The sequence below is a fragment of the Lynx canadensis genome, chromosome B4 (genome assembly GCF_007474595.2).
Source record: "Lynx canadensis isolate LIC74 chromosome B4, mLynCan4.pri.v2, whole genome shotgun sequence".
Taxonomy (NCBI): domain Eukaryota; kingdom Metazoa; phylum Chordata; class Mammalia; order Carnivora; family Felidae; genus Lynx; species Lynx canadensis.
Window position 1 is genome coordinate 62706337 of NC_044309.1, and position 12269 is coordinate 62718605.

The window sequence follows — 12269 nt, forward strand, 5'->3', positions numbered from 1 at the left end:
ATCTCCTTCAGGCTTTCACTGTGATATCTCTAGGGAGGGACTCTCAGAGCCTAGTTAGCACTAATAACCCACCCGGGGTGGGGGGGGGGGTGTGACTGTGACTTCTGCTTCAGCTCCTCTAGAAGGGGAACAGATGGGATGTAAGCAGAAGAGAAACCGGGAAGGGGAATTTCCCCAGGACCACAAAAGGACGCCTTTCAGGTGGATGTGAGGAGTGAGGTACAAAGGTGAGTAGGACAGAAACCCACCTTGTGTGCTTGCAAGCCGGGAGCCAGACCATCCCTTATGCTGTGCTAAGTGGAGCTCAGATGCAGTGTTTGGGGAATCGTCACCTAACTTGCCTGCAGGTGCTCCCTGGTCATCTGAAGGCTTGGAGACACAGGCATCACCTTCTTGCCTTCCACCAATGACCTACTAAAGTTCTCTGCAGAGTGATTCATTGTCAGTTAAGTAACTGCATCCACACCCAAAAATGCTCTCTGGCTCCAGCCAGTAACTCCACAGCCCCAGGAGACACATATTTTCCCTCCTATTCTTAGTCATTTTGTTAGAAGTGGCTTGTCTGACACTACATACGTTATCCCAGTGTCTCTACTGCTGTCCTGGACTTGGGGGCTGTCGAACGGTTTTTCCTCAGATCTTCAGAGTGTTCCTATTAAGCCCTAAATATGCTGCCTAAAGTGCCCACAAAAGTGAGGTAAAAGTGATGGATGCGACCTCCTAAGGGGAAAAAATGCTGCCCTGTGTTTAGTCAAATGTAAAAACTAAACATATAAATGTGTATAAATTTATGTGTATATTTCTGCACATTTATATTAAAATATATTTATTTATATGGTTTTATATAGAAATATGTATATGTGTACATATGTAGCTGTCTTTTAAATTTGACTAAAAATGATATTGCTTAGGTATGTTTACACAAATCAATTAAACTGGATCAGTTAAAATTTTTAAAAGGAGCAAAACCCACGGTGCCTGGGTGGCTCAGTTGATTGAGCCACTGAGTCTTGATTTCGGCTCAGGTCAGGATCCCAGAGTCGTGGGTTGGAGCCCCATGCTGAGCATGGAGCCTGCTTGAGATTCTCTCTCTGCCTCCCTCCGCCTCTCTCCCCCACTTGCACTTTTGCACATGCTCTCTCTCCCTAAAAAATTAAAATTAAAAGAAACAAAAACCAGAAAAGAGAAGAGAGAATACACACTTAAGTAGTATAGATAAATATCTGGCTTTTGCCTTCAATAAGTGTAGTCGCAGGACAGAGTAGATGGTAAAAGGAGTGAACTTGTCCTTATCCCAGACAACCTCAGTTCCCGTGGGCCCTCATGGTTTGAGCATCTTACAGTGCTGAATGGCAGTCCAGTGTTTAAAGATTTGTGTTTTTCATACAACATGACCTCCTTATAGGAATCTTACTTCATTTAGTACTCAATCAAAGAAATAGCCATTTGATCCAGTTTTGAAAAAGAGCGTTTGGCTTCCTGAAATACGGTATGTCATTCTCCAAAAGGGAGCCTTTCTAAAGGATTTTCAGGGGTAATCTTGATGGTGCATGAGTGTTGCTTCATACATTGATTTTAGACCGTAACCCCCATGGGACTCTACAGCACCATGGCATTCCCCGTAGAGCCACAAAGATGATTCTTCTTTGTTGGAGACTAAAACTTGAGATATATTTAATGAATGGACCCACTGCTGTTGGAGAAGTAGGTGGACACTGTAATAAGTTCTCTAGGGGAATAATGATTCCTTACGATGAAAACGGCTGTCATCTCCACTGAGAACAGAAGAGCAAGAAATGGGTTTACAATATTGCAAAAAGGATGTATTTCAGATACAGAAAGGTTTTCCAGATCCTAAGTTGGCTTCTTGAGAGAGGTTTTATGTGGAAACCTCTTTTTCTGTGGAAACCGTTCTTTTTAGCTTCATTCTGTCTGGGGTGGTTTATTACAAGCATTTCTCAAAGTGTGTTTTAGCGCTGCACAGGGTTTCCTCAAAAGAAGGATTCTGTCATCAAACACATTCCAGGTCATTTGAGAGGTGATGACTTAGACATATGAGAGTGGGTAGATAAATTGTATAGACTTGTAATGACCCCTTCAGAGCACTGTCTAAAATTTTTCTAGCTCACCTTATCCCTCCCTTCAAGAATAACAAATCTTCACAGTTATCCTTTAACACCACCACCCACATTAGGATTCTTTTTGAATGTCTTATTTTATAGAGAGTTTCTAACTATTCAACAGTAAGAGCAAGAGGTCTTCTAAGGAGAGTCGTCTGTTCACCTCATTGATGGATTAAAAGAAGCACAAAAGTTTTAACAAGTCTTCCAGGTAAGTCTTTTTTTTTTTAAAAGGCACAAAAGTAAATAGGAAAGCACAGAAATGAAGCATTATGCTGTCTGTGCAGCAATTGACTTTAGCATCAGTGCCAACATTGTGTTGCCCGTGGGTGAGGTTAACTTTACTGTACATTCTAGGGTAGTTAGTTGACATTTAAAGCACTCGACTCAGGAGTCTGTTCTCTTGGGGGGCCTCTCCATTCTCTTCCAATATTATTGTCAAAATTCATACCAAAGGTGTGCTCTTCCGTGTGAAGGTAATTAGAAAATAATTTTATAATGGTGACATAAGTGGCTGCCAAGACAGGTGGTTGGCTGGGAAGATTGGATAGGAACCATCACCCTTGAATAAAAAAGACTTGCAAGCCCAGCAGCCTTACAGAGCCAGAACCAGACTCTGTCTGGCTCCGCGTCTCCATACTTCACAAAGGCTCTGAGACCAACCTGACTAGAAGGTAGGCTGCTTTACCTTGGAGTGTTCGTACATTGTCCTTAGAGCTTTCCACGCAAGGTTGTTTAGGAGAACCACAAGACTGAGTGGGGACTCCTCTGAGCTTACAAGAGCAGATGGTAGAAAACTGTTTTTCTACTTGCTTGCTAATGAATGTTTGTACCTCGGCTGCATTTTATCCAAGACTTGCTGTCAGTGTTACATCCCATCTGGCTCTAAACACCAGGGACCACCAGTGTTTACAAAAGACCAAGTAACCTTTAAGAAGCCAAACTGGCTTAGGTTAATTTTCAACACCAGGGCTCTGGTATTTGGTACTAAAAAGTGACCCAATGAGAGGAATATTTTTTATGTCAGGCTTCCTGGAATCGCTAGAAAAATCTAATCATGTAAAGTGATCTCAGTCCCTTTGACATTAGTAACTTTGGCCAGGGGACTCTAATCATCTCTATATAGATACTATATATAGACAGACATAGACCCTTATTTTACAAGGTCTTTTTTTTTGGTAATAATATGATGCCAAAGGCTGCTGCAAAACAAGTTTTACTCTTTGTTTTTAGCCAAAGACATTTGTTTCTAGCATCTTGAAGGAATTTTCTAAGAAAATATAACTCCCAATTAGTGATCATTGGGTTGTCTTTCCCACATCTTCAAGCCTTGTGTGGATCATATAAAGTTTCCTCTTTCCTGGATATACTTTAAAGACTTAGGCTGATACCAGGATGCCTAGGTGGCTCAGTCAGTTAAGTGTCCAACTTTGGCTCAGGTCATGATCTTATAGTTCATGGGCTCAAGCCCTGCGTTGGGCTGTGTGCTAACAGCTCAGAACCTGGAGCCTGCTTCAGATTCTGTGTCTCCTTCTCTTTCTGCCCCTCCCCTGCTTATGCTCTGTCTCTCTCTGCCTCCCAAAAATGAATAAAAACATTTAAAAAAATGTTTTAAAGATTTAGGCTGATACCATTTGAGGGAAAGGAGTCTCTTTATGAATGCCCTTCCATGTCTTGATGCATGTGTAAGTGAATGTCTGCTGAGCTCAGAGAAATGTAAGTATTTGATGCCATTTTCAAACACAGTGCTTCTTTTTCTCTCCATTGCTACATTTTATTAGTCAATTACAGTTGCCCTTTTAAATAATGAATGCAGGCTATTTAAATGTATATTTAATTATGGAGGAAGTGAACTATTCTTTAAAGTGAGTTATCTGTGAAAGTAGCTTTTTAAACACCCATGAAGAAGCAAAATAATCTATCACACTTTTATCACCATATGTCTCATGAGTAGCAAATTGGGTCCTGTCCAAATGGATGCAACATATTTTGATTATAGAAGATATTTTGCTTTGCATGAATACAGGATGGATAGCAGGAATCAAATCTATTAATAGGAGTTCCTCCAGAAGCTGTTATGCAAGTAAAACTTTCTCTTCCTTTTAGCTGCTAAAATAGAAGCTTACTGGATTTATTGTTACTTTCATATGTCATGAAATAAGCCAGAAATTTCTTGCCATATTTGTTTGATAAACTATGATGAACATTTGACTACCTTCAGGAAATGCAGCTCTAAAATATTTGGCTCTTTGCCCAGTGAGGGAAACTTTGTAGGTTATATCTGGTTTCTTCTCTTTATTGATTTCAGATTACAGAGCAATGCCACCATCTTCTAGGTGGCAATCAATAAGAAGAAACAGAAGAATGAGATACTACATCTTATAATTTTATAAATGCACTGATTTTAATCTACCATCACCTGTCTATCATTGGTGCCTCTTGGGGAAAAAAGTTTGGCCTCAGAAAAGCAAGTTTTGAACAGCTGGGAGAACAGAGTGTATAGGTCTACTTTTGTCTCCCAGCTATTCAGTTTCTTCATTTAAATTGTATCAGTGAATTTTAGAGCTTATGAAAGTCATGAAGTGAGTCACCAGTTTGAGCCGTGTAGAGTGTAGGCTGGCAGTCATGTTGCTGGATTTTCCAGAAACAACCATTTTCTGTCCCAGTTCAGCGTTGTCCTGTTGCTCTCAGTGTAAAGAAAAAACTAAACAGGTCATCTGCTCAAGCCTGCCTTTAACATACATATACGGCCTGTGCTCACATCAGGGGACATCTAGCCTGAACCTCTCTGCAGCGTGGTGTTGTGGCAGTTGAATCCTAAATCAGGAACACAACCAAATACAGAATCATTAATGAGATATGGCAGAAGTGATTCAGCTTCTCAGAATCAGCTTTTAACTTTTTTTTTTTTTTACCTTAAGACTGTCCTAATATTCTCTTGTCCCACATTGCCATCTGGGTCTGTCTGTGTATGTGCCCGTGCCTGGCTGTATCTGCATGTATCTTTGTTTCTTCAGCTGTGACCCATGCTCGGGAAGCCGAGCCCAGAGTAAAGAGAGGAAGGGACAGCCAGGAACTCCCAGGTTACACTCAACCCTGGAGCTGGAATTCATCTGCAGTAATTTATAGCATTGAAAAAAAAAACTGCTGCCCTTCCATTAGCTGCTTGGGCAGATGCATGGCTGTGCCAATGGCAGCTGAGAGACAATCTGGGTTTCTACTCGGTCACCTTGGAGACTCTTACAGGAATATTAAAAGAAGATACAGTTAACCTTTGAACAATGCAAGGGTTAGGGGTGCCTGCCCCCACACACACTCAAAAATCTATGTACAACTTTCCCTCAGAATTTAACCAGTAACAGACTACTGTTGGCCAGAAATCTTACTGATAACCTAAACAGTCAATTAACACATATTTTGTATTTTATATGTATTATATACTATCTTCTTACAATAAAGTATGCTAGAGAAAAGAAAATGTTATTAAGAAAATCATAGGAGGAAATGCATTTACAGTACTGTATTGTATTTATCGATAGTAAGTTTACATCATCGGTTTACAAAATGAATCCCCTGTCAGTGCCTATGCCAATAATGTCTTATATGATACAAAATACTGTAGGTGTGATCCATATTACTAATACTAGACATCAAATGTGAAAAGAGAATGTGAAAATTTCACATTTTTATGTTTATTTTTATATTTATTTACAGATCTAATGATTCATGAGGCGATAACAAAGAAGCAGCAAAATGATTGCTTTATGGTTACCTAAAGTAATCCACATGACTGTTTCACAGCAGCCTGGCCTTTACACTAATGAATAAATCGTTATAAAATGTTTATAGCATATGGTGTTATGGTCATAGTCATAATACAGCATCGGAAGCATTGTTACATCTTGTAAAAAACCACTTACCTGTGATGATAGGCTGAAACACAGTTTCTCCAATTATGAAAGAAAGACATACTGTACAGCAATGCAATTTTTTGAAAGCCAAGTTATAAAACAGTAAGAAAACTAACACTATTAATTTTACATTAAATATCACTCACCTTCTACCTATGTAAGGATAGGCTGTCGGCTCTCATACAAGTCTTGAACCCGATGTTGTACATGATGACTATGTGGGCGATGATGATGATAATGACATAGAAATGCCTCCTAGTTCTTGTCATACAGCTATTAGATTTTCACAAGAAGACATGCACTCATGACAGATAAGCTTATTAGCTGTGCAGCTAGATGATGGTCTACTATTTATCAAGAGTGGAAGTGGATTGTCATAAAGGTCTTCATCCTTGTTGTCTGCATGTTGAGTGGGCAGAGGAGGAGGAAGAGGAGCGTTGGTCTTGCTGTCTCAGGGTGGCAAAGGGTGGACGTGAAAGGTGGAAGAAGAGGCAGGTACACTTGGTGTAACTTTACAGAAATATCTCGTAGTTTCTGTCTGACTTCTGTTGCTTTTTCATTTCTCTAAAAACGTTTCCATATGATACCAATCCTTTCCTCACCTTTTGCCTTCATTTCAAGTGCCGGTATCATAGAAGGGCCCATGTTGTAAAAGAAGGTAAAAGTGGTCTTGTATAATTAGAACCCCCTGATAGATTGTTTAATGTCAATTTGTTTTCTGGCACTGTTTCTTCTGCATCTTCTTCCTTATCATCTGGCACTGGTTTGGAAGCACTCATCTCCATCAAGTCATCTTCAGTTAATTCTGATGGTGTGGTGTCTATTAGCTCTCGGATTTCTCCAGGATCCATATCTTGAAATGCTTTACTTCCCCATTTTTTTTTTCCATATCTGTAATCTCTTTGATGATTTCCTTGGCTGACTCTGTTGTTAGTCCTGTGAAGTCAGGCACAACATTTGGACACAGTTTTCTCCAGCAGGAATTTATTGTTTCAGATTTTATGGCTTTTGCAACTTTTTTCTATAACAACAATGCCATCTTTGATGATGTAATCTTTCCAGATTTGCGTGATATTCTCTCACTGGGGTTCTCTCCCGTAGTGTTGACAATTCTTGCCAAAGAGTACTCTGTGTAATGAGACTTAAAGGTCCTTATGACCTCCAGATCTAGAGGCTAATTATAGAGATACTGTATTTGAGGGCAAGTACACCACTTTGATGCCCTCATTGTTGAACCAGTGGGGTTCTGGGTGGCCAGGGGCACTGTCCAATATCAAAAGAACTTTGAAAGGCAGTCCCATACTGATGAGGTATTTCCTGACTTCAGGGACAAAGCACCAATGCAACCAGTACAGAAAAAGCGTTCTTCTTGTCCGTGTCTTCTTATTGTGTGACCAAAAAACTGGCAGTTGGTGTTTATCTTTTACCTCCAAGACTCAGAAGTTGGCAGCTTTATAGATAAGGACAGTCCTTATCATAAATCCAATGGTGTTTGCACAAAACAGTAAAATTAGCCTATCCCTTCCTGCCTTAAATCCTAGAGCTTATTTCTTTTTCTTACTAATAAATATCCTCTGTGGCATTTTTTTCCCAGAATAGGGCACTTTTGTCTGTATTAAAAACCTGTTCGGGCACATATCCTTTCTCTTCAGTGATTTTCTCGATTGTGTCTGAGAACTCGTCTGTTGCCACTTGGTCAGCAGAAGATGCTTCTCCTATTATCTTGATATTTTTTAAACAAACCTCTTTCTAAAATTATCAAACCATCCTTTGCTGGCTTTAAATTCTCCAGCTCTAGGTCCCACACTTTTCTTTTGCTGTAAGTTTTCATATAATGATGTTTTTTCTCGGATCATATTAAAGTCTATAGGTAAGCCTTTCTTATAGCAATCCTGCACCTACAGAACAGCTGCATTTTCAGTGTGAGATAAAAAGGTATTTTGCAAAAAGTGCAAGGTTTTTGCACCTGCTGGTGTAGCCGCAGTGATGGCTTCATGAATTTCTTTTTCTGTTTTTACAATGGTCCTTACATTGGATTCTTTTATCTTGAAATGGTAGGCAATTGCAGCTACAGACCTCAGTCTACAGTACATATCAAGCACTTCAACGTTTTCTTGTGATGTCATGACTTTCTCTGCTTCTTGGGAGCACTTCCAGTGTCACTAGTGTCACTTTAAATAGGTTCCATGATGTTTTTCAAAGTTTATGGTATTGCACTAAGCACAATAAAAAATACACAAGAACAATGAGAGATCACTTTTTATTGTGACATGCAGTTTACTGGAGAGCAGATCTGCTCGTGGGGACATTAGTGTCACGTGATGTTTTAAGTGGATACTAGCAACACTTGAGTTCATGGCAATAGCAACAGGACCAAGCCTCCATCTTTGAAAGCCTGACTTGCTCTCCCCTCTCCTGCCATGCTTCTTCCACTTGGCCTCTGACACTGTTGACAGTCAAATGGTTTTGTCTGGTTTTCTTCTTGATGGAGCAAGGCCATGGAAGGTGGGGGACAAGAATAGGGAGAAAGGCTCTTTAAATTTTTTTTTTCAACGTTTTTATTTATTTTTGGACAGAGAGAGACAGAGCATGAATGGGGGAGGGGCAGAGAGAGAGGGAGACACAGAATAGGAAACAGGCTCCAGGCTCTGAGCCATCAGCCCAGAGCCCGACGCGGGGCTCGAATTCCCAGACCGCGAGATCGTGACCTGGCTGAAGTCGGACGCTAAACCGACTGCGCCACCCAGGCGCCCCGAGAAAGGCTCTTTAGATGCTTCTGTGTTTGCAGGAGCTGGTGTTGATGGGGGGGAGGGGGAGGGGTGGAATCTTTGAGTCAATAAAGAGCCCACAAGATATACCAATCTTTCTTTTACTAATACTGGCCTCCTCTTAATGCCCAGTTCAAACTTGTATTGTTCAAGGATCAACTATATTTAGCCCTGTGCGGCTTAGGAGGAGATGCTTCTGTAACCTCCCAAGCCAGAAAAGGAAAATCCAGACCAGCAAAAGCTGCCACAGGGAGTATATTAAGACCTCACCTCCTATTTCCACAAGTTTGTTATGAGACAGTACAGGTCAAATGTCAACACCTTTATTTTTAACTGATCACCCATTTAAAGCATGAAAAGTCATTTTCCTGACATGACACAGTTGATTGTGGATAGAATAATGTATGCTGTTAGTAGCTGTATTATTAGGTACTTTAATTCTGAGCTCTATTCCCTTTAACTTATGTAATTAAAGAACAAGTCAGTTTCCACTGAATTTTTTCCCAAAAATTGAATTAGTCTCTGTAGTTTTTTTTAAAGTTTCATTTACTTTGGCGCGGGGTGGGGGGGGGGTGGGGGTGGGGAAGGGCAGAGAGAGGGAGACAAAGGATCCAAAGTGGGCTCACACTGATAGCAGAGAGCCTGATGTGGGGTTCAAACTCACAAACCACGAGATCATGACCTGAGCTAAAACCAAGAGTCAGACACTTAACTGACTGAGCCACCCAGGCCCCCTCACATTCCTCTTTCTAGTGCCTTAGTCTTTCTCAGTTTCACCTAAACCTATTAGGCTGAAATAAACTATACATTGTTAAGCAGATTTTGTCATATCTGTGATCCCCAAGATCCAAAATTGGGCTGTCTTCACAGTTCTTCTTGCGCTAGGAAATTTAGCCATGTCCTAGTGAAAAAATTTTTTTCCTAACTTCCCATTTTCTGCTTGGCATGCTTGCTTATATTTTAAAGAATTATCTCCTCAAATATTTTAAATCTATCTGAACTAACTGGGGAGAAGAAAGAAAATATAGTAGTATGGATAATTAAGATTTAAGCGTAAAGAATCATTTGTTAATACTGTTTTCAAAATTAACTTCATGGAAATAAGATAGTTTTCCCTGGTTCTAGGTGGGATGTTTTTTAAATAAAGAGAACCATGGGCCTGCTTCCTGCCTTTTCAGATCAGCACTCTCCACTAGAATGAGGAAGTGGTGACCTTCAACCTGTCCAAGCTCCCCCCGTGGAATGTCCACTTTGTCTTCTGGCCCCACAGTGGCCTCACATCACAGGCGACATCATTCAGATAACACCAACTTTCAAAGCCAGAGCAACCTTTGGACCCAGCTCCACTGAGCTCTGAGCACTTAGCCTCACTTGTTTCGTTTTAGAGCCGAGGCACCTGAGTATGGAAAGGCTAATGTACCTCAAGGTAACTAACTGGCAGGGCCATGACTTGAGTCTGGACATAGACTCTTGATCTGACGCTTCACTTTCTGCGCATTTGGGACACTTCAGTAGCTCCCCATTGCCTCTAGGTAAAGGTCAACTCCACAGCAGGGCACAGAAGACACTCATGATCTGTCTTCTGCCCACACATCTAGTCTGATTTCCTGCCGTTCTTCCCTTGAACTTTATTTTCTAGAAGTATTGGAGTGGCTCTTAAATACACTGGGTGGCACTTGACACCTACTTGCCTTGTATATTGTGTACCTTCTGCCTGGAATGCACCAGCCTTGAACCCTCTCCTGGTGTTTTCTGCATAAGCATTTATTCATTTTTCAAACCCAAATCATCACCTCCACCAGGATGCCCTCTCTCTCCTCTCCCCTTCTACTCAGTTTTCCGTCTTGCCCAGTACATTTATTCATCCACTGATTTATTCAACAAATATTTCTAAGCACCCATTAAGTGCCAGGCACTGAGCTAAGCACAGGTCGTGCACCAGTGAACACAGCCGACCAGCTCCCTGCCCTCATGGCTCACAGTCTGCTGGGGAAGACAGACATTAAAGACAGTAAACACAGAGATAAATGTGTAATTACAGCTGGGATGATGGCCATGATGGAAATAAAGATGCACTTGGGGCCTGAAGAGCCCGGTGGGGGAACAACGAATACATGGGGTTGTGGGTTTTCAGTGTGCAAGTCAGTCTTCCAGAGGAGGCTAGGGACTCTTCCACTCTCCCCTCTCATCTCCCTGTGCCCAGGAGTCCAGAGCTCTGCAGGGGGTGGGAGGGTGTGGTGGGGAAGGTGGTCCTGCCCCCCTGCAGGTCTGGGAGAAGAGGAGGGGGTAAGAGTTGGGTATCTGCCGTCTCCTGACACCTGCCTCCTCCCAACCTTGGTGCTCCCGAAGTCCTGGGAATTCTGTGAGTAAGGGACACAAGCATGCCCACCACAGTGAGGAGGGCAGCCTTTGCTCAGGCAAGAAGGTGTGATACTGGGGGTGTGGAAGTGATGCCTCCCTCAAGTCCCCAATGGGGACTGTTCTCTGATAACCCTGAAGAGGGCCAGGGAGGTAGCTCATTGCATGTAACACTATCCAAGGACATGGATGATGGAGTTGGAGTTCTGTTTATACCTACATACCTCTTAGTTCTTAGGATTAATTAATAAGATGTACTACATTGCCTTTGCAGATCCATTCGGAAAGACACATGGACACTTTTGTAAAAACTATTTTAGCTTTTGAAAAGAATCAAAAGAAGTAAACTATCTGTAAAAAATAAAAGTGCATTTGTAAATAAGAAAACATCAGCCCCGTACTCAATAAAACGCTCAGTTTTTGAGGAACACTGGACAAGACACTCATTCTCTGGGATTTGTTTTCAAATTTGTCCAGACATATTTGTTCTTCTTATTACAGCCTTCTTACAAAGGTGGGTTTTTTTTTCAATTAAGTGCTTCAAATTCTTAAACTTAAAGGTGAACTCAAACCATAAATCACAAAGAAGCTTGCAGATTTTAAATAAAATGATTTGCCTTTTCTTTACTTTTTTTTCAAATTCAGTGGGTCATAGAAATATAACATCTTATTGCACTCATTTAAGATGAAAGCTGTTATAGTAGTTTTTAACTTTTTTCTTATCTCTTCTTTTTGTTTTAAATCTAAAGGGTATAACTCCCTTGGGTAAAAAATGACATCATTAATCACAGAACTATTAATTATTTAGAAGAAACTGTCCAAATTAAAGCTGTTCATATGGAATCACTCTCAGAAACTTTATTACTCCATACATTGTAGTCAGTAAAGCATAGTTTTTAAATAAAATGCAGATGACAAATAGCCCAAGATGTTTAAAATCTTTTACTTTGTATATTTTAAGTATTTGTAGTTTGTATTAGGAAGTTGTATTTATACTTTTTGAACTTTTGTTTATTCTTTCATAATAATTAATAGTAAGAGGTGATTTAAAATGTTCATAGGAAACATTTGAAATTGTAATATGGAAAGTTGTATTTGGCTTTCTTGTTAAA